A 27,680-nucleotide genomic window follows, 5' to 3' on the forward strand; every position below is an offset into this window, starting at 1 on the left:
ATGAGAGAAAGAAAAAAGTTGAAAGAGCATATGGTGAGGATAGTGGCCCACAATTACTTCTGGTAGTTTCATTGGTTGTTAAGCCTAGAGCTAGCTAGACTGTGATGGCATAATGGACAGAGTGTCAGGCCTGGAGGCAGGAAGATTCATCCATCTGAGTTTAAATCTGGCCTCAGAAACTTCCTAGCTGTGTGACCCTGGACAAGTCACTTAACCCTATTTGACTTAGTTTCCTCATATGTAAAATGAACTGGAGAAGGAAATAGCAAAACCACTCCATTATCTTTGCCAAGAAAGCCCCAATTAAAGGCATAAAGCATCAGATACAATTGAACAATAAAAACAACAAGCATTTATAGATTGCTTGCTATGTACAATGTACTGTTCTAAGCATTAGGGAAACAGGATAGTCTAAGACACTCTCTTTCCTTAAAGAATTACAACTGAATAAAAAAGACATAACCTTCATGTAAAAATATGTTGTGAGAAGGGTGACTAGGTGGCCCAGTGAATAGAGCACCTGCCCTGGAGTCAGGAGGACCTGAGTTCAAATCCAGCCTCACACACTTAACACAAAACTAGCTGTGTGAACTTGGGCAAGTCACTTAACCCCAATTGCCCTGCCCTCTCCCCTCCAAAAAGCAAAACAAACAAACAAACAAACAAAATACAGTTGTAAGAAAGTACATGAGAGATAACCTGTATTGTAGATATGGGGTTAGCTGTTGAGTAAGAAAGATATTAGAATGTAAGTTCTATGAGGGCAGGCATTGCTTCATTTTTATCCTTGTACCTACAGCGACTAGCACAGTGCCTAGCATATAGTAGATTATTAATAAGCGATCATTGAATGAATATTGAAGGAATATACTCCTTCTCATATGTGTTGACTTTGTGTACAAATCCCTTCACCCCAGGAAACCTTTTAGAATGTAAGTTACAAATTCAACTTGGCACTGAGTAAACTGGTCCTTTGTGACTGAACTTAATCCCACATCCCCAGAGGTGGGGATCTAGAACAAGGGTCAGCAACAACTTGAGTTCTGAATGTCACCAGGAAAGTCACAAAAAAGGGAACTTTCAGATTGTAAATTACAGATTAGTTGCAATTCTATGTCAATGGGGCATTTTCATCTCAGTGAGGCCCCCACACTGCTGAAATCACAGATCTGGACCAATAAGCCCATGCTTAGTACACACTAAGTGGAATTAATAACAGTTTCATCATCTGTAAAATAAGTAGTTTGGACCAGATGACCTCAGATATCCCTATCAACTCTAAATGTATCTTCTTATTAAAAAAATTACATGATGGTTCTCAAAGTAGTGTTAAGACATATAAGCATAGATGAGAAAGTTAGGGGTTAGAGGAATGATGGGATCAAAGACTAAGATAGGGGACTATCCATAGCATGTAGGACATTGTTGGGAGTTAGAGTCAAAGAGAGAATTAGAATCAGATTATAGAAGGATTTGAATGCCAGGTTAAGGAATTTGGGTTTTATCTTGCAGAAAGATAATATAGAATGTAGTCGTAGAATGACAATTTCAGAGCTTTGAATGATCTTTTCATGGGTTTTGAATGGTTTTTCCAAAATGGTGGTGAGTTGGTGATCATCCACACACACTTTCTTACCTAGTCTTCTTTATGACAAGTTCTTGTGTTTGTGGTGACTTGTCAGCTTTAAGGGTGGACTAGATGGCCATTAGATCTGGCATTTTGGTTGCATTAATAAAATATTCTAACTGTCCCACTCAGTTAAACTCATGTAAAAACTATATAGATATAATCTGAAGCATGACACTATTCTTGACTCCCCGCTCCTAGTGTCTTACTTTTTTGTATATACACTATATATGTATAGATATACATATATTTACAAGTTATGTATGTTTATCTAAGCTTTACATTTTTATATGTTTTTGTTATCTCCATTAAAATGTAAATCATTGCAAGTAGAGATTATTTCATTCACTTTGCACTTAGCAGTGCCTGGAATATGTTAAGCCATTAAGAAATATTTTTTTGATTAATTGATTGATCCCTCTATCCAGCAGAATTTAGAGATCATCAATGGATCCCACCCATTCCAGTAGACATCTGACTCCAGAATCAAAGGACCTGGGTTCAAAATTTTGCCTCTGAACCTTACTACCTCTGTGAATTTGGTCAAGTGCCTTCACTTGCCTGGTCTTTAGTTTATTCTTTTGTAAAATGAAAGGGGGTAGATTAGATGACCTCTTAGGTTCCTTCTAGCTCTAGCTTCATGATCCCAAGACCCTATGACTTTTCTATTATATCTAGTTATTCTTCTTGTGTCTTCTGTCATGGAATTTTTATTGGTCAATAACATGAAACATCCATGAATATTTAGTAGATATACCGGTAGAACTTGACCCAGCATCTAGACTAGCCATTCTTTCAGCCATCATTTTTTTTTACAGTCATGGCATTGGCAAATGAAGTCCTACTCTGATGCATTTTCATGGCATGGAGGTGATGTTTGGTTCCCAAAGGCATTCCCAGCCGAATACAAGCATGGGCAGGTCTTACTTACCTCCCAAGCAGGAAAGGCTTCATGAATGGGCCTATTAATGGATTTTAGGTCTCTCATCTGATAGCTAGCTCAACTAGGGTCAGAGAAACTCATTGCTGACTGCTGATGAATTTTCTGGCCTGTGCAATTTTTGAAGCCTGTTACCAGAATGAAAGAGGGGGCTATGATCTGCTTTGGTGGCATACATATTTTATGTACTGCAATCCTTCAAAGGATCAATGTTATCCTTGCAATCACTCAAGCACTGATTACATGCCTACAACGTACCAGATGCTGTACCAGTGACACTAGGGATACAAACAAGAATGAAATAACTCCTGTCCTCTAGGAGAGGTATCAAATACAAAGCCCACAATATCTCAAGTGCTGTCTGAACCAGATTAGAATGTAATTAGGAAATATTTTACAGATAAAAATATAATAGAACATACATAATGATAATATGTTGTTTTCCAGGTCAATATACAATCCACAGTTCTCTATGTGTATAGTTTAGTGACCCGATTTCTATTTAAGTTTGACACCACCGCCTAGGAGTTTACATTCTTATCAGGGGAAGATGATATATACATATATAATGCACATATATACCATATGAAATATATATCAAACGAATATAAGATTTGGGGAGAAAGTCTTAGCTAAGGAAATCAGAAAAGACTTCATGTAAGGGACACATGCCTTGAATTTTGAAGGAAACTAGAGAATCTAAGAAGCAGATCATGTCTCAGCCATGTCTGCCCATTCTGTATAACTTTTGTTCATGTCCTTCCATAAATTTGCCACAGTGGATCTATACAATAGGATGGAGACCTTCCTTAATTTCTCTTGACATTGTGAGGATACCAGTGGAACATGGAGGCCACCCACAGAGGGAATGACCACACTAACTCAATAACAGATCCTTGATATGTATGAAGTGATTGGAGAAGTGTGGACTTCAGATGATAAATTTAATAACATTTTTCCTATGGTGCTCAAATCCTGTAATCCCTTTCTGTACTTCTTATAAAAAGTTAGGCCTTCTGCAAGTTGGGAAAATTCCTCAAAATGAACTTGTTAGCAAGTTAGTTGTATAAATAAGTATTTTAATTTTTGTGGCACGCATTAAAGTTGTTAGATGAGGGAATGTCAGAATTCTTAATCGTTGTGAAATATGCTCTTAATAATCAGTCTTATTAAATCTAAATGAAATGCCTATTTGAGGTACTATTTTAACATTTTCCAAATCCACTGCAGCTTTTTAAAAAAAATCTCAAAATGCAACCCCAGTCAGTCTAAATTATCATCATATTAATTATTTATGTTGCCTCTCATCACCATTCCCCTAATCCCCCAACTTGACTAATCTTTCTTCATCTTCACAAATAGCATATTTTGTAGGGAAATGGTCGTTTCCAGCTTCTTGAATGGGGAGACCTTTTGGAACATTAGCAAATGTCCCCTAGCTCGGAAGACAGGCAATCACATGAAATGTGCCCCAGTGATCAAAGGGAAAACTACTCCTTGAGACCTCATTCTTCTTGAATGGAAACGCGTTGCCTTTAGAAAGCAGATAGCATGTCTATTGAGGTGTGCCTCTTCAGAGAAAAGTCTGATTTGCTCTGTCAGTCAGTCTCTCCTGGCACCAGGCCACTGACAATGTAATGCTCCTTCTCAATTTCTTTCACAGGCGATTTAGGAAATGTATTGGACCCAGTTCTTCAAGACCTTATCGTTCTTTGGAGTCTGGATGGAAAATTCCCAGTGCAGTAAACTGAACTGGTCAAAAAAGAAGTAAAGAACTGCAGTAGTTTGGAGGTAGTGCAATGTTTTTCTTTTCTTTTTAGTGTTATGGCTTTATAAAGGAAGCAGGAAGGTTGGGATATGATAACTGATAGGACCATAGGCTGTGAAGTGGGAAAGAATGCTGGAGATTGTTTTAGTCCAGGGACCCTTAACCTTGTATGTCATGGACTTCTTTGGCCGTCTGGTGAAACCCACGCACCCCTTCTTAGAATAATTTTTTTTTTTTAAGCAGTTAGGTTAAGTAACTTGCCGAAGGTTACATGGCCAGTTTTTTTTGTGTGGGTGTTAAGTATCTGAGCCTGGAACTGATCCCTTGTCTTCCCAACTCTGGGGCCGGTGCTCTTACTCACTGCACCACCTACCCGTCCCTAGAATAATGTTTTTAAATGCACAAAATATAATGGATGGTATTATGAAAGAGACTAAGTTATTGAAATAGTTATTTAAAAAACCCAAACATATTCTGAGATCCCAGGTTAAAAATACTTGATCTAGTTCAATCTTCTCATTTTACAGATGAAGACATGTCTACCAGGTTAAATTTCTGGATCAAGTCACACATGTTTCACAAAGAAGTTGGATATGAATGTGGGTTTTCTGACTCCAAATCTCATATGCTGCCTGCACAAACTATGCCTGACTTATCAAATTAGGGACTGAACTTGTCAAGTTAAGGAATTGGTAAGATGTGGAGCAGGGAGGGGAGATGGTTACAATTTTAGAATTTTAGAGTAAATAGGAAATTTAGAGATTTTCTAGTTGAATCCCCTCATTTTATACATTAGGTGACTAAGGCCCAGTAAGGTTAAGTGACTTGTTCAAGGTTACACCATAATTCACAGAATCTGAGAATTTTAGAGTTGGAAGAGACCTTAGTGTCCATCCTATTTAATGCATACTTGGAATGAATCCTTACTATATCATACACAGCAAATTGTTATTTAGGCTGTGTTAGAAGACCATTAATTAGATGGTACCCACTACCTTTTGACAGCTAGCTCTAATTGTTAGGAAGGTGTTCTAATCTCAACCATAAATATGTCTCTTCACGGCTTCCACCCATTCTTCTTGGTTCCACTCTCTGGGTCCAAACACAACAAGTATAATTCCTCTTACCCCTAATAGCCCTTCAGATACTTAGTGATCTAAGCGGGCACTCTGGCCATCTTTCTGTCATGGTGTTATCTCTGCCCCTTACTCATGCTCTTGTTATCCCCCCTCCCTACTCTGACCTCTTGTTGTCGGAACAAAAATCAAATCAACACTGGATTTGGGCGTGCCAATCAGTTATTTTGTGACTCCATTCATTTCTTGTGGTTTTTCAGTCCGAAACACAACTCCATAGTCACCACTCCTCTATATGTGTTATGTGCCTCTTATATAGGCTTATATATATATATATATATATATCTGTGTATCTATATATATGTATGTGTATATATTTATGCATATATACACATACACATAAATACACACATTCATATTAGAGAGAGAAAGAAAAAAAGAGAGAGAGGCCCCATGAAATCTGCAGTTCTCTCACTTTTTGTATTTGTATCTCCAGCATTTTGTACAGTGCCTGGTGCAAGGTAAACACTTATTACATAGTTTTAAATTTATTCATTCATAGATTTAGAATTGTAAGGAACCTTAGAGGTCATTTAGCACAATGCTGGAAAAACAGAGATTTGCTGAAGAACGCACAGATAATAAGTTTCTGAGGTGGAATTTGAACCCAATTCTTTTTAACTCTAACTCTTGTACTCTCTCTAATATACCGAATTACCTCTCACAGCTTTCATGTCCCTCACTGAGGTTTCTCTTCGGGTCAAACATTCCTAGTTCCTTAAAATGATCTTCATACGACATAAACCCAAGGCCTTCTACCATTCTGACTACCTTCCTCTAGAACCCAGGGCTTCTGATGTGGTTGGTCCTCTTTGAGAATGAAGGATTATCACCACCATCATCATCATCATCATCACCATCATCACCATCAACAATAACAACAACAATAACAAAAGGGCTCCTGATTCTCTGTCTGGAGTTCTTCCCACCACACCTCTATGATTAGAGATTCTCCTTTCTTTCTTCATCCTCTGTGCTCTCTCCTCATTCCCCACACTAATCCTGGGTTCCCTCTATTGGCACCCTAGCAGAAGCAGTTAATTAAGAAACAGGATTCTTGGCTGTCCCGGCATCATTTTGATGATATTGTGACACAAGCAAAGATGTCTGGGCATGGACTTGGCATGATAGGTTTGTGGAAGCTGAAGTTGTTGCCATTAAACTGAGACAAGGGCAGTACATCAACTTCAGCTCTTTTTACACCAAGGAGAAAAATGCTTGTCAGCTGAAAAAGGACACACTTGCAATCACAGGCAGTGGGGAAAGAATGTGCCTTAGCACTGATGCGGAAGAAAACCCAATGCAACTATTAGAGTGACTCAGCAGTGTCCTCAGAAAATATGTGGTCTCTCTTTTCCTTTGGTCTGGCATCCTGATGGGGACGATGCTTTGTCACACAGCTGGGGCCTATCCTCTAAGGCATTTGAAGAGCTCTACAGGCAACCAGCCAGATCCTTCCAGAGAATATGCTGTTAACTGGATCATTGATTCTTCTAGGCCACTCAACTTGAATCCCACTTAATGTGTGAGAGCAGGAATTCCTAACTCAGAGTTCTTGACACCCTATGGTTTCCCCATCTATCTCAGGGACTATTATGAAATTCTCAAAACAGTTAAGGCATCATCGAATTGTAGTGTTGGGAAAGTGCTTAGTGAGCATCTAGTCCAGTCTCCTTGTTTTATAGATGAAGAAACTGAGGCCTAAGGAAGTGAGGTGACTTGTCCAAGGTCATACAGCTAGCCTGTGACAGAGGGTTAGAACCTGGGCCTTCTGACTCCTGTGTCAGCACTTCTCCTATTATGCCTTGATGGCTTCCTAATTCATCTCAACTCAGTTAAAAAAAGAAATGTCTGCCATGTACTGCTATGGGAATGTGGCAAGAGTATAATGATTCAAGACAATAGTAAGAAATTTTAGCTAAAAAAATGTTTTTTGAATCATTGTATTAGGGAGATATTTGAACTGCTTTTCTTAGGGTGGTTAAAGCACAATGCTACTTGTGTTTAATCCTTGAGGTGGCAAGTAATACCACTGTGTTCCAAAGCAAAAGACTGTGACCAACATTTCCCTTTGGTCATGGTGGACTGGGTGAAACAATTTAGTTAGTTTGGTGCAAGATATAAGCCCTAATTAAAAACAAAACAGGATGAAACTAAACTCCAAATGCTGGCTGTATTGAACTGTCTAGCCTTCGGTTCACTTAATAAAGACTATCAACGGGGCCCATAGACCCTAAAGAGATAATGAATCTTCTTCCTTCTGTCTGTTGTGTCTTTCTTATAACTGGTTGGTCATATTTATACTGTATAAATTACATTGCTGACAGTGTACTTGATTGTACAATACCTTAAAATCAGATAGTTCTGGATAATTATCAACACTTTAGGGGAAGAGTTAGTGGTTACTAGGAACAGATGATTTTCAGTAATAAAATGACAAGTGTAACCTGATTCAGATTAAGGTGAAAGGCAAATGGAAGAACTTTTATGATATGGATATGATACAGCCACTTTATGGTAATCTGTGAGTCTAGAGCAACACTATTCAGCTTTAGCCATGTTCCTTCAGGATTTTAGTACTTTCTCATAGTTTTGCTTTTTTCTCCAAGAACTGCTGAATCTCAGTCACTGATCACATACCTTGATAACTTTCTAATTGACTCTTAGAGCTCAGCAGGGCCCACCATTTCTGTCTGTATGGTAATGACTCTGCCTCTGCCAGTGCCAACTGCATGAGCAACTTGAAAGGTGTTTTCAGTAAGACAAAGAAGAGTTCTTGAGGCATGTCATTATCCCAAGGGAAAACCAGCCAGATTTATACTGTTAGTTCTGTGATCCTTCCCGGACACATCTTGATTCCCTGGTCCGTACCACATCCTTTATAGGCACTGAGCATCCTTATTCATTTACTGACTCCATTTAGCTCTGGCAAGTAGATATGGAGATCAGCCTGAAGCACTAACATAGCCTGATTCCACTTGAGCATCTGAACATGGATCATTATGTTCATTAAGTCAAATCCCTTGCTTTTCCTACCCCCAGGATATGTTCAGGGATTATTCTTCTCCCATTCTTTCTTCCCAATGTAACTTCATCATCTGTTTCAGATTTCCTGTCACTGTTGTTTTTGTATTTAGGGAAAGGGATAAATACTACATCTGTGATTTCATTGGGCTTACATTTATCATTATCATTATTGTTAGACCATACCTATGATTTCATTGCATTCCTTTTTATTTGACACGACTTAATTGGTCCTTTTGCCAGGACAGAATCTGCTCTGTAATTTACCATCTTAGAGTATTGCCAGGGAAACGGAGAGATTGGGCGACCTTCCTAGTGTCATATAGCCAGTATGTATCAGAAATGGACCTTAAACCTAGTTCTTCCTGTAGTCACTTCCTGTTTCCAGACTCTTATTCCATGCTGTGTCTTATCCTTATCATGCGGCCATTAAAATGCAGCAGAGCCACTACCCCCACCTCTAGACAAAAGTTAGCTTTATGGTAGTTGCTGTTTGTCCTAGAGTTCACATTTATGTCTAGCTGCCCTTAATCTCTTTGAAGGAGCTATAATTCTTCCTAATGATATTTTTTTCATCTTACCTTCTCTAGTCCAACCCAATTCCCAGATAACAAGCTATTAATCCCTAAGATTATAGATATGTCTTACCAGTAAGGGTTAGGAGAACAGATCTCACAACTTCCTCTAAGTTACTACTGTAACTGAATTATTGGAACTTATGACCTTTGCTCTTGACTCTGGCTCTTGTTTGGTCCAAAAACTCCACCACCACCCCTTCTTTTGGAATATAAGAACTTTCCCCTTTAGTCCCCAAACTTTTCTTCTTGGTCCTATTCATGTGACTTTGGTGCTTGATTAATATTTAAATTAATTCAATTCAACAAAAATTTATTAAGCTTCTACTATGTACCAGTTGCCAGTGCCATGCTAGAAGTCTCTTCAGCACTGTGGAATCTTCTAGAGCTTATGCTAGACTGGTGCAGTCTCCAAGAATCTAGGGACTCCTCCTTACCATGATGAAGCAGGATGAATAGGATTATGTGAAAGACCAAATTAGATAAACCTGGATAGACATATCTCTAGTAGGCCAAACATATGCTAATATTTTTTTTGATCAAGAAAACCCATGAAAAAATAAAAAGTGACTCTCATTCTTATGTCTCCTCCCTCTTTAATGATTGTGGCAGAATCATTGGGAAAGGGAGAGCAGACCATAAATCATACAATTTTTGCTAATAGATTTTAATAAGATTATTTGTATGCTGTATGTGAGAGTCTTGTCTAGAGGCCAACAAGTAATCATTCTCCTGGAGGATCTGAATTCTATTAATTTTTGCATTTTTGTTATGAATGAAACAAGAAGAAAAAGGAGATTGTAGCTAAATGGTATTATAGTTCTTAACTACTCCTTGGTGTTTCAAATAGAGAAGTTGGTAGAAAGGGTTTTTATCATTTAACAAAAAGCAACAAGAAACACTTTAAAGGGCTATTTGGAAATAAGGTATTATAATTCTAATTATATGTATGTGCAAAAATACCACCATTAAAATAATTGTTTCTTATGTTAATTGCTGAGGATGAAATGGTAGAAAAATTCTGTGATGAATTTGACAAGACCCTCCATATTAAATCAACAAGCACTCTGATTCTTGGTGACTTCACTGGAGGGATGGAAAATGGTAAGGATCAGGAGAGACATATGGAAAGACATGGTTCAGCAAGAAAAAGAATGAGAGATGCCAAAGAATTGTAGATTACAAAGAAGATTTATTCATCTATATCATGAATGCTTTGTTTGAGAAAAGAAGTGGTAGATGCTAAACATCGTGAGCACCATATAAAACCATGAAAAGTAAAAGATTCTGTTTTGTTAGGCAGGATAATGCATGTTATAGATGTGGAAGCTATCCCTGAATTAGCTATCTGTATGTAGTCTAGGTGTTAACTCATCAGAACTAAGATCATAATTACTAAAGAAAGCACAACACAACAAAAATGAGAAACAAAAAACAAAACCAGAAAAAAAAATACAAGATAAACTGAAAAATTGAAAAAGCTTAAACCCCAACTATTTAAACAAGTAATTAAAATATTTTTAAGCAGGAAAATTACAACAGAATGACATTTATGATACTACAATAATCTTAAACGTAAATTTAGGGAATAGGGACTAGGGATTGTACCCATTAATTAGTACAGGGAGCTCCTAAATGAGGAGACATCTTTTTACCAATTCAAGTCAGCACATTTCTATGGACTGTATAATCTTATAGAGTATTCTGTACCACAAAGAGGTTACATGTCTTTCCCAGGGTAATAACATGTGGAAATGTGGTTAGTTTGTTGCAAGACATATACACTAATTGAATAAAAATCTACAAATGCATATCCTACTGACCAGAAGTCAGTAATACTATCTTTGCTTATAAAGACTGGCCAAAAAATGACTTGCAATGGTGTCCTTGGTGTCAGAAGAAGGACTTGAACCTAAGGCTTTTGGCTTTGAGGACAGTTTTCTATATATTAAACCATAAATTTAACCACTGTAAATCAATTCCCACAACAAGGAGATACAAAGATTCCAGAAAGTAACTTAGATAGTCAATATCTGTCTTGCTTTGCTAATGGATAGAGATGGGAAACCAAAGGCAGTCCTGGTTTATGATATAAGCTTATTTGTAAAATCTTATGAAGAAGGATGATGAACAATTATGAGCAGTATCATCTCCTAAAGAAGAGAGAAACAGTGGAAGATAAAACCAGTCAAGAAATCTAAATAAACCAAGTTATACCAAGGGTATTTAAAGATTAAGATGGAAGGTGGATTCCAAACAGAAGAAAAAAATAGAAAAATTAGAATTGGGAAAGTTGAAACTAATCACTCTATGATACATTAAGAATCCATCAAACAAAATCAAAATACTGAAAAAAAAACAGAAGAAAATGTAAAATACCTCTTTGGAAAAACAGCTGAGATGAAAATAGATCCAGGAAAGATAATTTAAGAATTATTGGACTACCTGAAAACCATGATGAAAAAAAGAGCCTGGACAGTATGTTTCAAGAAATTATCAAGGAAAACTGTCCTGATACCAAAATATTCATTGAAAGAATCCACTGATCACATCCCAAGATAGATCTCAAAATGAAACTCCAAGGAATATTGTAACCAAGTTATACAGAACTATCAGGTCAAGGAGAAAATACTGCAAGCAACCAGAAAGAAACAATTCAAATATCAAGGAACCACAGTTGGAATTACACAGGATTTAGCAGTTTCTACATTAAAGGATCAGAGGGCTTATATCCTGGAAGACAAAAGAGCTCAGATTACAACCAAGAATCAACTGCCCAGCAAAATCGAGCATAATCTTTTAGGGGGAAACATGGCTGTCCAATGAAATAAAGGACTTTCAAACTTTCCTGATGAAAAAACCACAGCTCAACAGAAAATCTGATCTTTAAATGTAAGACTCAAGAGAAACATAAAAAGATAAAGGGGGAAGAAAAAAACCCCACCACCAACATGGTATTCTGTAAAGATAAACTGTTTACATCCCTATATTGGAAGATGATGATTTTGACTCTTAAGAACTGTATTTCTATTAGGTCAGTTAGAAAAGAGTATACTTAGAAGGTGTGGGTATAAGTTGACTTTTATGTGATGATTAAAGAAAAGATTAAGGGGTGAAAAACAGGATTGTACTGGGAGAAGAGGAAAGGTGGAGGCAAAATGGAGTAAATTATATCACACGAAGAAGCATGAAAGACCTTTTATAGTAGAGGGAAAGAAGAGAGGAGGGTAGTAAGCTTTGTTTGAACCTTATTCTTATCAAATTTGGCTCAAAGAGGGAATAACATATAAACAATTTGTATGGAAGAACAAAATGTCAAGGATATCAAGGGAATTAATGAAAAAAAAATTCAAAGAAAGGTGGCCTACCCATACCACATCTAAAACTATATTATAAAGTAGCAGTCATCAAAACTATTTGGTGCTGGCTAATAAATAGAGTGGTTCATCAGTGGAATCAGTGCAGAAGTCTATAAAATAAGATGGAGGGAAATACACAGTCAGTAATCATAACTGTGAATGTGAATGGGATGAACTCTCCAATTAAAAAAAAAGTAAATAGGTTGGATTAAAAAACAGAATCCTACAATATGTTGTTTACAAGAAACACATCTGAAGTAGAGACACACATACAGATTAAAGGCAAAGGACTGGAGCAGAATATATTATGCTTCAGCTGAAGTAAAAAAAAAGTAGGGGTAGCAATCTGGATCTCAAAGCAAAAATAGATCTAATTGAAAGAGACAAGGAAGTAAACTACATCTTGCTAAAAGGTACCATAGACAATGAAGTAGCAACAATACTAAACATGTATGCACCTAGTGGAATAGAATCCAAATTCTTAGAGGAAAAGTTAAGTGAGTTACAGGAAGAAATAGATAGTAAAACTATAGTAGTGGGGGACCTCAACCCCCCATCCCAGAACTAGATAAATCTAACCCCAAAATAAACAAGAAAGAAGTTAAGGAGGTGAATAGAATTTTAGAAAAGTTAGATATGATCGACTTCTGAAGAAAATTGGGAATAGAAAGGAAAATATCTTTTCTTACTGGTATATGACACCTACACAAAAATTGACCATGTATTAGGGCATAAAAGCTTCACAATGAAATGCAAAAATGCAGAAAAATTAAATACATTTTTTAAGATCATGATGCAATAAAAATTACATGTAATAAAGGGCCATGAAAAGATAGATTAAAAATTTATTGGAAACTAAATAACTTATTCCTTAAGAATAAATGGGTTAAAAAACAAATCATAGAAACAATCTCATAAAAGAGAATAATGATAATAAGACAAGATTCCAAAATTTATGGGATGCAGTCAAAGTGGTTGTTAGTGAAGTTTTATATCTCTAAATGCTTACATGAAAAAAATAGAGAAACAGCAGATCAGTGAATTGGACATGCAGTTAAAAAAGCTAGAAAGAGAATAAATTTAAAAATCCTCAAAAACAAAATTAGAAATTCTGAAACTCAAAGAAGAAATTAACAAAATCGGAAATAAAAAATGTATTGAACTAATAATTAGAACTAAGAACTGGTTTTATGAAAAAAATAGATAGACCTTTTGTTACTTTGATTTTAAAAAAAGAAGAAAACCAAATTACCAGTATCAAAAATGAAAACGTCAAATTCACCACCAAATGAAGAGGAATTTAAAGCAATAGTTAAGAGCTATTCTGCCAATAAATCTATCAATTGAAGTGAAATGGATGAATATTTACAAAAGTATAAATTTCCCAAATCAACAGAAGAGGAAATAAAGTACTTAACCCAATTTTAGAGGGGAAAAATGAATAAGCAATCAAAGAACTCTCTCAGAAAAAATCTCCATGGCCAGATGGATTTACAAGTGAATTCTACCAAACATTTAAAGAGCAACTAATTGCAATACTATGTAAACTATTTGGAAAAATAGGTGAAGAAGGAGTTCTATCAAATTCCTTTTGATACAAATGTGGTGCTGATACCTAAACCAGGAAGAGCCAAGACAAAGAAAATTATAGACCAATTTCCTAATAGAATATTGATGCAAAAATTTTAAACAAAATATTAACAAAGAGATGATAGCAATTTATCATGAGGATAATATATTAGGACCAGGTAAGTTTTATACCTGGAATGCAGGGCTGGTTCAATATTAGGAAAACTATCAACATAATTGATCAAATTAATAACAAAACCAAAAGCAATCACATAATTATCTCAATAGATGCAGAAAAAGCTTTTGACAAAATAGCCTATTAAAAACACTAGAAAGTGTCAGAATAAATGGAGTTTTCCTTAAAATGAAAAGTAGTTTCTATCTAAAACCATCAACAAACATTATCTGTAATGGGGATAAGCTAGAAGTTTTCCCAGTAAGATCAAGGGTGAAACACGGTGAAACATGAAACATGAAACTATTGTCACCACTATTTTTCAATATTGTATTAGAAATGTTAGCTTTAGCAATTAGGGAAGAAAAGGAAATCAAAGAAATTAGAATAGGCAATGAGGAAATAAAACCATCACTCTTTGCAGATGATATGATGGTATACTTAGAGAATTCAGGAGCATCAACTAAAAAACTACCTGAAATAATTAGCAACTAGCAAAGTTGCAGGATATAAAATAAACTCATATAAACCATCAGCATTTCTATATATTTCCAATAAAGCCCAGCAACAAGAGATAAAAAGTGAAATTCCATTTAAAATAGCTGCAGACAGTAAAGAATATTTGAGAGCCTACCTGCCAAGACAAACCCAGGAACTACATAAAAATAATTACAAAACACTTTAAAGACAGATTTAAACAATTGGAAAAATATCAGTTGCTCCTGGGTAGGCCAAACTAATATAACAATATGACAATTTTACCTAAATTAATTTACTTATTCAGTGCCATACCAACCAAACTATCACAATTATTTTATAAACCTAGAAAAAATGATAACAGAATTCATCTAGAAGAACAAAATGTCAAGAATATCAAGGGAATTAATTAAAAAAATGCAGAGAAAGGTGGCCTAACCATACCACATCTAAAATTATATTATAAAATGGCATTCATCAAAACTATTTGGTTCTGGCTAAGAAATAGAGTGGTGCATTAGTGGAATAGGTTAGGTACACAAGACACAGTAGTCAATGACTAGAGTAATCTACTGTTTGATAAACCTAAAGACTCCAGCTTCTGGGATAACTCACTATTTGACAAAAACTGCTGAGAAAACTAGAAGATAAAATGACAGAAGTTAAGCACAAACTAACATCTCACACCATATACCAAGATTAGGTCAAAATGGGTGCATGATTTATACATAAAGAATGATACCATAAAAAAATTTGGAGAGCAAAGAATAGTTTACCTCTCAGATCTATGGGGAAGGGAAGAATTTATGACCAAACAAGAGATAGAGAACATTATGAAATGCAAAAATGGATGATTTTGATTACATTAAAAAGTTTTTGTACAAGCAAAACCAATGAAACCAAGATTAGAAGGGAAGCAGAAAGCTGGGAAACAATTTTTACAGCCAGTGTTTCTGATAAAGTCCTCCTTTCTCATATATATAAATATAAAGAGAGAGAGAGAGAGACAGAGAGAGAGAGAGAGACAGACAGAGAGAGAGACAGAGAGAGACAGAGACAGAGAAAGAGAGACAGAGAGAGACAGAGAGGAAGAGAGACAGAGAGAGACAGAGAGGAAGAGAGACAGAGAAAGAGAGAGACAGAGAGAGAGAGAGACAGAGAGAGATAGAGAGAGATCTGAGTCAAATTTATAAGAATACAAGTTATTCCCCAATTCACAAATGGTCAAAGGATGTGAACAGGCAGTTTTTAGATATAAATATATATATATATATAAATATAGTCATTTTAAAAATGCTCTAAATCACTATTGATTAGAGAAATGAAAATCAAAACAACTCTGAAGTACCACCTCATATCTATTCGATTGGCTAATATGACAGAAAAGGAAAATGATAAATGTTAGAGAAGATGTGGGAAAATTGGGACACTAATGCGTTGCTGGTGGAGTTGTGAACTGATTCACCCATTCTAGAGAGTAATTTGAAACTATGCCCACAATGCTGCAAAACTGTGCACATCCTTTGACCCAGCAATACCACTACTAGGTCTATATCCCAAAGAGATCATAAAAAAAGGGAAAAGGACCTACATGTTCAAAAATATTTATAGCATTACTTTTTGTGGTGGCAAAGAATTGGAAATTGAGGGGATGCCTATCAATTGGGGAATGGCTGAACAAGTTGTGTTAAATTAATGTAAAGGAAAACTATTGTTCTGTAAGAAATGATGAGTAGGCAGATTTCAGGAAAATCTGGAGAGAATTCCGTGAACTGATGCAGTAAAGTAAGCAGAAGCACAGTATTGTGCACAGAAGCAGCAACATTGTGTGATGATCAACTATGATTAACTTAGATCTTCTCAGCAATATAGTGATCCAAGAGAATTACAAATGGCTCATGATGGAAAGGGCTATCCACATCCAGAGAAAGAACTATGGAGTCTGAATGCAGATCAAAACATGCTATTTTCACCTTTTTTTGTTTATTGATTTTTTGTGGCTTTCCCCTTTTTTCTGTTTCTTCTTTCCCAACATGACTAATGTGGAAATATGTTTCCATGATTGCACATGTATAACCTCTATCAGATTGCTTGCCATCTTAGGGTTAGGGGATGGGAGAGAGGGATAGAGAAAAATTTTGAAACTCAAAATTGTATAAAAATGATTGTTGAATACTATCTTTACATGTAATTGGAAAAAATAAAATACTATTTACCAAAAATAACTTTATGAGAGTCATCTGTTAAATTGAGTACATACATACTCAATGAGAAGAATACATAGGCCTTCTTAAGCAATATTCGGCAATAGACCTCATCTTTATTGTGTCATAGTTAACTGGAAGATGTAGGTGATATAGATTCCCATGGCACATAATGTTCATTCCTTATAAAAAAGCATTTGTTATTAGAACAATATATACTTTATAGGCTCTTCTGTAAATAGATGTCATCCATTCACACATCAAAGAAATATTCAAGATTCCTTGGAAGATAAAACAACAGAAGCAGCAGTATTCAGTGAACCTCTGATAATAAATATCAGGAGAGGTAAAAAAAAATAGGGAGATATATGTCACCAAAGGTATTAACCAATGTACAGGAGATCAAACACACAGTTCAGGTCAAAAAGGGATTACCTGTGGATGTTAAGGACCTTCAGATGCGCTTGTTTGTTGATGATGATGTCCCAATTGCACTAAATTCCAGAACACTGAAGGTATCTGGGAAGAGATCTGCAATCACTCAAAGGAGTTTGACCTGTTCACAAAGAAAAGACCAAGTAGTTAAAGAATGTATTTTGCTCAGGTTTTGACATGCTTGGATTGAGACCCTAGAAAACATATCTATCAGTATATATACCTGGGGCTATTAGTAGAGATGGATGATAAGTCAGGCCCAAAGTTGAACTTAGAGGAAGAAAGTGGACTGAATTGCCTTCAGAAAATTTCAAAGTTCCTTTACTGACCATATAAGCTTTTTGTGAAAGTAAAGATTTATATTTTAAAAGCCAACATTCTACCAATGTTGCTAGACACGGACTATAATTATTCCCAAGAATTACAAATGAATATCATCCAGAGGACAATGGAGAAACACGTTTTGTGGGAACAGGTTTAAACATGTAAGCAATGAAGAATCCCAAAGAACAAAAGTAATAATCTGCCTTTAAATAATTTTATGATAAGAAGATGGACTGGTGACCCAGGAAGGACAAGGGATGAAGAGTGAAGAACCAGATTGCTCCTCTGGAACCTTTGAAACATCAGAAGAAAAGGAAGTCCTCCAGCATGTTGAGTGGACCACTTGTGATGAATTTATAGGAGGACACAGACAAGAATCATATAGGATCAATTACATGAATGGGTTGTGGTCTCTCAGCTTAGGGGAAACGTGTGAATGGGTGAGATCACAAATCCATCTGAATACGTTCTTGGTATTAAAAATACAAAACAAAACAAATTAAATACTCTCTTCTCTCAAGAAATTACAATGTGTGCATATGTAGAACATATGTAAAAACATAAGAAAACACAAAGTCATTTCAGTGGGAGGACAAATAGAGGGTCCAAGAATGACCTGAGGTATAATGTGGAACTTAAATTGTACTTTTAAGGAAGCTAGATAACTCTTAAGAGATGAAAGTGAAGAGGGAAAGGGAGAAATACAGTCTGCAAAAGCACAGAGGTGGGAGAGATAGAATACTAGAAATAATAAGTAGACCAAATTGATTGGAACAAAAAGTGCATCAAAAGGAATATGGTGTAATAATCTTGGAGAAAGGGTTTGAAAACCAAATATAGGCATTTGTATTTTGTCAGACAGATAATAGGGAGCCACTAACACTTTTTGAGCAGCAGTGACAAAGCCAGATCTATGCTTCACAAGGTTCTATGGAGGGTTCTTCATCCTCCATGGAAGGAAATATACCCCCTCCAGGGTATTGAATTAGAAAATGAGGACAGTGGCTTCTTCAAACTATAGATGAATTATTTTGACTTTAGTTGCTGGGGAAAAAAATCTAAAAAAAATTTATAAGGGGATGGTTTAAAAAGAAAAATGACAGTTTCTAAAGACTAGCAGAGGTTAAACAAGAACAGAACATAGCAGACTAGCATCATTTCCCCCTCTGGACACAGTTATTAGAGTGGTAAGGGCATGGAAATATTACATACATAGCTTAACAAGACATTTGACAAAATCTGCTGTGCTATCCTTTATTCTTCAGTAATTTTTTGGGTCTCCTTTAGCAAGCTGTTGACTACTTTTTCACGATTTTCTTGTATCTCATTTCTCTTCCCAAATTTTCCTCTACTTCTCTTACTTGATTTTCAAAATCCTTTTTGAGCTCTTCCGTGGCCTGTGACCAATTCACATTTTTCTTGGAGGCTTTTGATGTAGGAGCTTTGACCTTGTTGTCTTCTGGTTTATGTTTTGATCTTTGTCACCAAAGTAAGATTCTATAATCTGAGGGGTTTTTTTTTACACCATTTGCTCATTTTCCCAGCCAAATACTTGAGTTTCTAAATCTTTGTTAAGGTAGGACTCTGCTTCCAGTGGGGGTGGGGGTGGGTGGAGTGTACTGACCCAGGTTTCAGGAATTTTTTACAGCTGTTTTCAGAAATACTTCTAGGGACCTGCAAAATTTAAGTTCTTCCAAGACAGTATTTTCGAAGGAGAGGCATTTACTCTTCTTTTCTGCCTTGGAACCATGAGGAGGATTTCTTTTCCACCACTGCTACAAGCACCACCACTCCAGCTCTCCTCCTCACCTCAGGACCACCACCCAGGACTGCAACCCACATCTAAGCAGGGCAAAGCAAGAAAATCCTGCCTCAGCAGCCACAAAGAGATCCCGGTAATTTGCCCTCTGAGCAGCTGCTCAATCCCCCACCATCTGTGGGCCCATAGCTCCTGAAACAGCCACTGCTGCTGCCACCCACCAGCTCTGCCACCCACCAGCTCTGCTTCCCTAGGGCAGGGGCCAGACGGCACTCCTCTCTCACCCATGGCCAACAGAATTTTCCCACTGACCTTCTATGCTGTCTTTGACGTTTATGGGTTGAGATGTCTAGAAATTGCCACAGCTGCCAGTGATTCAGGGCCCTGAAGCCTACTCCAGTCCTGTCTGTGCCAGCATGGCCCATGCTGGACTGCAATCTGCTTCCAGCCCAGTGTGATAGACCCTTTCTGTAGACCTTTCAGGCTGTCTTAGGCTGGAGATTTGTTTCACTCTGTCATTTTGTGGGTTTTGTAGTTCTAAAATTTGTTCAGTCATTTTTTCACAGATATTTGGAGGGTTTTGGGGAAGAGCTAAAGCAAGTCCCTGCTTTTACTCTGCCATTTTGGTTCCGCCTCCCCAATCCCCCTTATGGATCCTTATGGATACAGATAAAGGCAGGTTTAGCAAGGTGAAGGGCCACTGGATCTATTCCATTATCGAGCCATAGAGCCAATCGTGCTTCTTGGAATAGTCTCTGATTTCCCTCAAGATTTGACTCAAGTGGTTTTTCAAGAGACCTTTCTTGGTTCTACCTGATGCTCATGCCTCCCCCAAGGTTTGGTGTATTTTCTGTTTGTGGCTATTGAGTTGTTTCAATCATACCCAACTCTTCGTGTCCCCATTTAGGTTTTTCTTGGCAAAGATACTAGAGTGGTTTGTCTTTTTTTCTCTACTTCATTTTACAGATGAGGAACTGAAGTAAACAGGGCTAAGTGACTTCCTCAGCGTCACATGGTTTTAGACCCAGAGTCAAAAGACTTGAGTTCTATCCTGACCTTGAGTCTTCTAAAGTACATTCCTGAGGACATAAATTAACGTCTCTATGACTCAGTTTCCTCATTCATAAGACAGCTTATTTAGAAATGTACTACCACTTCACAGTAGTTTTGTAAGGTAAGTGCAGTATAAATGTCTCTCCAATCACTTAGTGTCTTAAGTGTCTGAGGCCAGATTTGACCTCAGGAAGATGAGTGTTCCTGAATTTTGGCCTGGGATTCTATCCACTGTACCACTTGTTCTGTACATGCTACTAAAACTGCATATTCCTCTTTATAGTGTAACCTCCTGAGGGCAGGGATTTGTTTGCTTTTGTCGCTGAATCTCTAGAAACTACCACTTAACAAATGCTTACTTGTTTTGCTGATTGCTGGCATAATTGAGGAAAAACATTGGATACAGGACTCAATGGATAAACATTTGTTAAGTGCCTATTATATGCCAGGCATGTGCTAAACACTGGGGATACAAAAAGAGGCAAAAGGAAGTACCTGCCCTCGAGGAGCTTACAATCTATGGGGAGAGACAACATGCAAACAAATTTATACAAAAAAAAAGTCTCTGTATGGAAATTGAAACAGAACTGTGAGCCATTGCCAGATGAGCATCCACAGTAGAGTTAAGCAAAAGAATCCAATCTCCACACAATTATTCATAGTACCTTGGAGGCACAGTTCTGGTGCCTTGATTGAAAAACATAATTAAGAATGAGGGCAAACATTTCGCATATGAGTTCCAGCAGTATTAGAGGATATTTAAACCGATTGGTTTAGAGATGAACTTGGATTTAGCAAAATGATTGTATAATGAACAATGACTTCAAGGCACTTTATAAGGAGAAAGCTTGATGGGATCAAGAAGTTATTGTAAGATGTTTACCCCAGTCACCAACTTCAGCACAGAAGATGTCACAGAAACTAAAAACTGCCTACATTCGTTTCCAACACAGTCTTGTGATGCTTATTGATGATGAAGTATCCGTGTTCTCCCTAGTCCCAGAGGACCAAATTAGGAACAATGAGTAGAAGTTGTAGAAAGACATATTTAGACTTGATGTAAAGAAAAACTTCCTAACAATAAGAGCTGTCCAGAAGTGGAATGGGCTGCCTCGGGAGTTAGCAAATTCCTCCTCTTTGGAGGAGGGGGTGTCTTCTAGTTCATATTAGATGATCACATGTTGGGAGGGATAGAAGGACTTCCTGTAGGAGGGTAGGACTAGCTGACCTCTGAACTTCCTCTCAACTCCAGGATTTGGTGATTTTGTGAAACCAACCCCACCGCTCAACAATGTGTTGTGAAAGGCTCAACTCTTCGTTTATAAACCAGTAGGGTATGGAGGTAGGAGAAGCTTAGGTGGGTCTTTCAAATAGAGGTCCAATATGTTTATTCTCTTAAAAAGTAGAGCTTTTAAATGATAATTGGTATTCCCAAACCTGAACCTAATATGCTACTTTTGAAGGCAGTTTTGTTAGAAAAATTCCAGCAATGGGAGGGTGACAGTCATAGCTGTCTGGTACTCCTGAACTGTTTCTCTGTTTGTGTTTGCATAGCTGATTATCTGTCTTTCTCCATGTCCCTTGGGGGGTTCTATTTGAGTATATAGCTATTTTTGTTCCACAATTCAGATACACATTCTCCTCCTCCCCTTTCCTTCATTGGGAGTGTTAGTGAATGATAAATGATAATCTAATTCTATGGCTATCCATCACCAGCCAATATGCCTAGCTTGATCAGTGTTTCATAACAGAAACGGTCATTTCATATTATAGTTATCTTGCTTTTTTAAGTTTATATTTTGGTAATACTATGTATAGACAAAGCCTAGTGCTTTGTAGCTATGACAATTTGTACCACTGTAATGCCATGCACAGAAGCTTTCCAGAATTCTACTGTGAACAGCTTTTAAGGTTCTGATTACTCAGTATAGTGATCACTCTATTTATTCCATAACAAAAACAAAACATACATGGAAAATCAAGGTACAGCATTCACAATATTACAACTTATCACAGAAAATCACAATATAATATTCACAAATAGTCTCAAAGTAAAATAGCCACTCTTAAATTAACTCAATCAGTCACTTATCAGTAGCAATATCTCAAAGTACTCAAAGTACAATCAGTCACTTATTCAGCAAAGTCTTACTAAGTATCATACACAAAACCCTCCACCCCTTGGGTCACTAGTAAACTATAATGCCATAATTACTCAGTACCCAAAGAAAGGTCTTTTCATCTTGACTTGGGGCATGTTCTCAGATTCCATGGATCTCCTTCCATGGTCCCAGATTCGACCTGGATTCACCAGAATGTCACCTGGGCTCAGTGGCAGACAGCTCCCAGTTCCTTGACCAGCTTTCTGGGCAGGTCCTGCTCCACACTGGCATTCACAGGGTGTGGTCCATGTCAGCTCCTTCACCATTTCTGCTCCAGGGAATTCAAGGCTCAACTAAACCTCAAACAAACAAAGTCTCAGCATCCCAGTCATGCTTCAGTCACTTGGGCTCCTGGGCTCCTGGGTTCCTGGCTCCAGGCTCTGGGTTCCTGTTCAGAAGAAGCTCCACCACCACAAGTTCTCAGGACTCAGTTCTCCATTCTTCTGTAGCTGTTCTGCCACCAGATCTCGGTCTCAAGGAAATTGTGACTGTGCCTCTCTGGGGCTTTTCTTATATACACAGTGTTAGCTATTTCCTTCAGTCAACCCCTTCCCACTGGGTCAGTAACAGGAGACAGGAGTTCATACCTTCTGTTCCCCCAATCAGAGGCTTGATGAGTTACTAAGTGTTAAGTATCTGCTACTTTTGCCAACACAAAGGGATCTTCAAATTCAAGTTACATTACCATTACAACCACTCAGTTTTCCTTAGGAGATATGCTCTGTGGGGTGAAAAAGATATAACCCCAGTTTTCCATTGGTCTTCTGATGTTCAGAATGCCTTCAAGATCCTGAAAGACTGAAGACTTTACAGTAACTCTGATTCTTACTGTATGGTGACAAGTGCATTAGACCCAGAGTCAAAAGACTTGAGTTCTATCCTGACCTTGAGTCTTCTAAAGTACATTCCTGAGGACATAAATTAATGTCTCTATGACTCAGTTTCCTCATTCATAAGACAGCTTAATTAGAAATGTACTACCAATTCACAGTAGTTTTGTGAGGTAAGTGCAATATAAATCTCTCTCCAATTACTTAGATCTTTTTTGATTCCTAATGTACACTTATCAAGTACCTTCCTTACAAAGAACTATACTAGGCCCTATGGGTACAAAGACAAAATAGACAAAAAAAATTCTGCCCTCAAGGTGTTTATATTTGGGAGGGGCAGGATATATATTGTACATATAGTTAGAGCAAAACTTTGCATATGTATACACACTTATACACTTTGTATATACATATATAGGTATAGATATAGAAATAGACAGACAAAGCAAGGATGGATGAAAGTAATCCTTTCCACATTATGACTTTTTTCCATGTCAGTTTTGATGTATTGCAAGTTACAAAAAATAAAATAAAATAAAGTTAAATGGGAATTTCGGGGGAGTTTTGCAGAAGCTGCAGGTGGCATGCAAAGGCCAGCAACAACACAGGAAAAGTTTAGAAAAGCAGAAATACATAAAATTGATGTTTAGTGTTTTTTACTTAATATTGACCTACATTTAGCCTATGACCAAATACTTAACCCAAATTTTACAATAATGTTCTATAAACACCCCATAAAAGGAAAAGAAAAAAAATCAGACCTTCTCTGGTATGAAGGGAAGGCCAAAAAGTTTTACACAGACTTTCCAGATCATTGGGGCACCTCACCCCTTATCCCCATGATGTGGGAGAGAGAACTTTGCTAACAACGTAGTAGAATTCATAAAGGCTCTGCCTAGAATATGGCAACAGAGTTGAGTCCAAAAGGAAGCTAGCCAAATTAGCTTTCTAAGCACAGATCTGAACATGTCATTCTTCCAGCTCAAGAACATTCAGTGACTGTTTTGCCACTACTACAAAATAAAAATTTCTCATCCTGGCACTTAGAGGTCTCTACCATATGATGCTAAGCTACCTTTTCAGACATTTTTAATATTACTCCCTGGCATTCTCCGTACATTAAAGCCAAAGTGACCTACTTGAACTCTGTATGACACCTTCTCTTTCTGTGCCTTGGCACAGGCTGTCTCTCTTCCCTGTAATGTACTCCCTCCTTACCTTAATCTCCTACAGTCCTTGGCTTTCTTCAAGGCTCAGCTCAGGCTTTGCCTCCTACTCAAAATCTTTCTTGATTTTTGAAGATGTCAGGGCTCTTTTCCTCTTCAAATTATCTCATCCTCATCTGGGCACATTTGAATTTCCTGGGTATAATTTAAGCTTCCTGAAGGCAAGGACTGTTTATTATTGTTTTTGGATCTCTGATTACCTAGAATAGTCCCTTGTATATAGAAAGCATTCAAAAGATATTTATTTTATTTGTATTGAAAAGTACCCCAGTCAGAAAATCTGAAGATATAACTTAACTTCTCTAAGACTCAGTTTCCTCATTAGAATTCATTTTAATTACAAGTGTACTACCACTTCATGATAGTTTTGTGAAGTAAGCGCAGTAGAAATCTCTTTCCAATTACTTAGATCTTTCTTGATTCCTTTGAAGGTTGTTTCATAGTTCAGTTCAATACAGCATATAGTTATCAAGTACCTTTCTTGCAAAGAACTATACTAGACCCTGTGAGTACAAAATATTAAAAAAAAAATCCTTGCCCTTAGGGAATATGTATATATGTATATATTATGGTGGGAAGGATATATACTTTGTACATATAGATAAAGCAAAGCTTTTTATACATATAAATAGAGCAAAACAGACTTCCCTCAACATTAATATAATCACAAATTCTCAGCAATAGACTACCATCTTCATGGACATTGACCTGACTTTGAAAATGGTGCATTTTGTCTCTCATTCTAAGTGACCTGAATCCCATCTAGGACGTTTTTTTTCATGACTATAGAACTCTCGCCAAGTTATTATAGGGCATGGACCTCAATTCATGTTATACTTACGGCTAAAGTTATTATCTTGTTTGAAGTTAACTTATTTTGAAATTAATACATCCAAAGAAGAGAGAATCAAGTATATCCTGTAGCAATATGTCTGCAGTTATTCCATGTACCATTAGAATACTTTGACTCTTTACTCCCCACTCTCAGTATGTTCATTAGATTGTTAGCCATTAACCTTTATAGAAGGATGTCCTTTTATTCTGATTATGACTTTCGTCTGCCACACTTTATTCTCTTTTTTTCCCCCATTACCCTCCTGGTCCCATTACCAGTGTTCTCCAAATCATCTAGGTCAAATTAGGGATGGGAATTACATGCATGATTTCATTCTTATAGGGATTCCTAACTAAGGAAACCCCAGCTCTACAAGTGCAGGTTGGCCCCCTCTCTAAAATTTCTGTTTTAGATAGTAACATAGAATACTAAGAGATTAAATGATTTGCCCAGAGTCACCCATCCAGTATGTGTCAGAAACAGAAATTGAGCCACGTCTTCATGCCTTCATGGCTGGTTTTCTATCTATTGTACCTGCTGTTTCTTCTGGGCCAAATTACAAATTAACAAATAAACCAAAGAGTCCTCCAAGGATCAAAGTAAAATAGGTCCTTAGAAGAATCTGTGAAGAATGGGGGAATGAACCTGGGTTTATGTAATATTTATAATCTGCTTAAGACTTCAATATTTTAATACTCTAAGAATCTGTAATTTCATCAGTGTGGCTACTCTTTTCAACAATATGGATCATCACCACTTTGGACAGTTACTATGGTTGAAAAATGTGTCACCTTGAAGTGAACCTGGTGTGATGCTTCTTTGAGGTTAGCCAGACTGGTCCCCATACAATGGATACACAGTTTATCACAGGTCTTATCCTGAAGATTTTCCAGTTTGATGGGACATGCTAAAAGCATTCCTCTATAGCCATAGTCTTAAAAAACCCAGAATCATCTCCATCCCATGATGAAATATTAGAATTCATCCAATTCTTTTAAAAAGTGACTACTTGATTGGTCTCTCCAACCTTCCCATAATCTCACACTTTATCCTTAGTATATACCTACCATTCCTTAAAAGTTCAAATTATTACTACAGTTTTTTGGTATGTGTATAGGTAGTTGGTTGGGGTGGGAAAGAGGAATTCCTGGTGAAGAAAGCACCTCTATCAGTGAATATTGGCAACTTTTCTATCCCTTACATTCTTAATGAATTAATGTAAGGTCACAGAGAAGATATAATTTACCCAGGTGATACTTCTAGTACATGTCAGAGGCAAGAACTAATCATATATTAAATGGAGGAATTTGACACCATGGTCATCCTGAACTTGAGACTCTTGTAGAAGTAGCTCTAAAACTTAGTTGATGAGAAGGGGTATAGTGTGAAGCATTTGCCTTGAGAACCTGTTGCTTATATCCATGCAGTCCATCTAATATGGACATTTCATCACCAGCATTTGGGTCCCTAACCAACCTGAGGGTGATGGAGGATGAGAAAAAGTTGGTAGAAGGGGTAGATGGTGCCAAGGTATGAATCAGAATCATGTCTCCATCCCTGGGGAAAGAACATATGACTGATATTCTAGGGGCAAAAAAGAATCAACTAACTTGCTTTCTTGGGTTGATCTCATCAGAGAAAGGCATGGAGAGCTCATGGAAGGGGTAAGACTGAAGACCATCAGGATGCTCAGGTGTGTGCCTGACAAGGAAGCCCTGAGCTTCTGTAGCCAAAAGGCTGAATTGAATGTTGTGTTTTTGGCAACACATGACCCTCTGGGAGGGATTCTAGTTATCACCTCAGATCTTGACCTTGACCTCTTTTGCTTCTCTGGCACTGACCTCAGTTCTTCAGTTATATGACGATCACCAATCCCCCACTTTTGAATGCACTGGGTTATACTGTGATTTGAACTCTAACCCTGGTGTAGCTTAAAGAGGGGAACACCAGAAACACCCTTGACCAACTGCTGTTAGTGTCAATTGATGTCATTGCTAGTTCTCTGATCTCCTGGTGCCCGGTTTCACTTGTAGCTCATTTTCAAAGGCCTTTTTTCATTGTATGCCTGGTGAGAGTTCACTCAAGAGATAACTTGTCTGAGCCTTAACCTGCCACAGAGACAACCGCCATGTATCCTTGGATCTAGAACAAGGCAATCACAATGAAACTAGACTTGCTCAGTGAAAGGCCATCTGGGAGCTT

The 27,680-nt window shown here is 37.2% G+C and overlaps 1 long non-coding RNA gene across 1 annotated transcript in view; it reads right to left on the reverse strand.

Annotated features, from left to right (window-relative positions):
- LOC138168542 (uncharacterized) overlaps positions 1-27,680 on the reverse strand; it is a 76,654-nt gene that overhangs the window by 31,626 nt on the left and 17,348 nt on the right. Inside the window, exon 2 of the long non-coding RNA XR_011170127.1 lies at positions 17,290-17,410. This is a non-coding gene — a long non-coding RNA (uncharacterized lncRNA). The remainder of the gene's footprint in view (positions 1-17,289; positions 17,411-27,680) is intronic.

This window comes from Petaurus breviceps, unplaced genomic scaffold (assembly GCF_028583685.1).
Source record: "Petaurus breviceps papuanus isolate PSGF00001 unplaced genomic scaffold, PetGlider_PUasm1.0 37, whole genome shotgun sequence".
Classification (NCBI taxonomy): domain Eukaryota; kingdom Metazoa; phylum Chordata; class Mammalia; order Diprotodontia; family Petauridae; genus Petaurus; species Petaurus breviceps.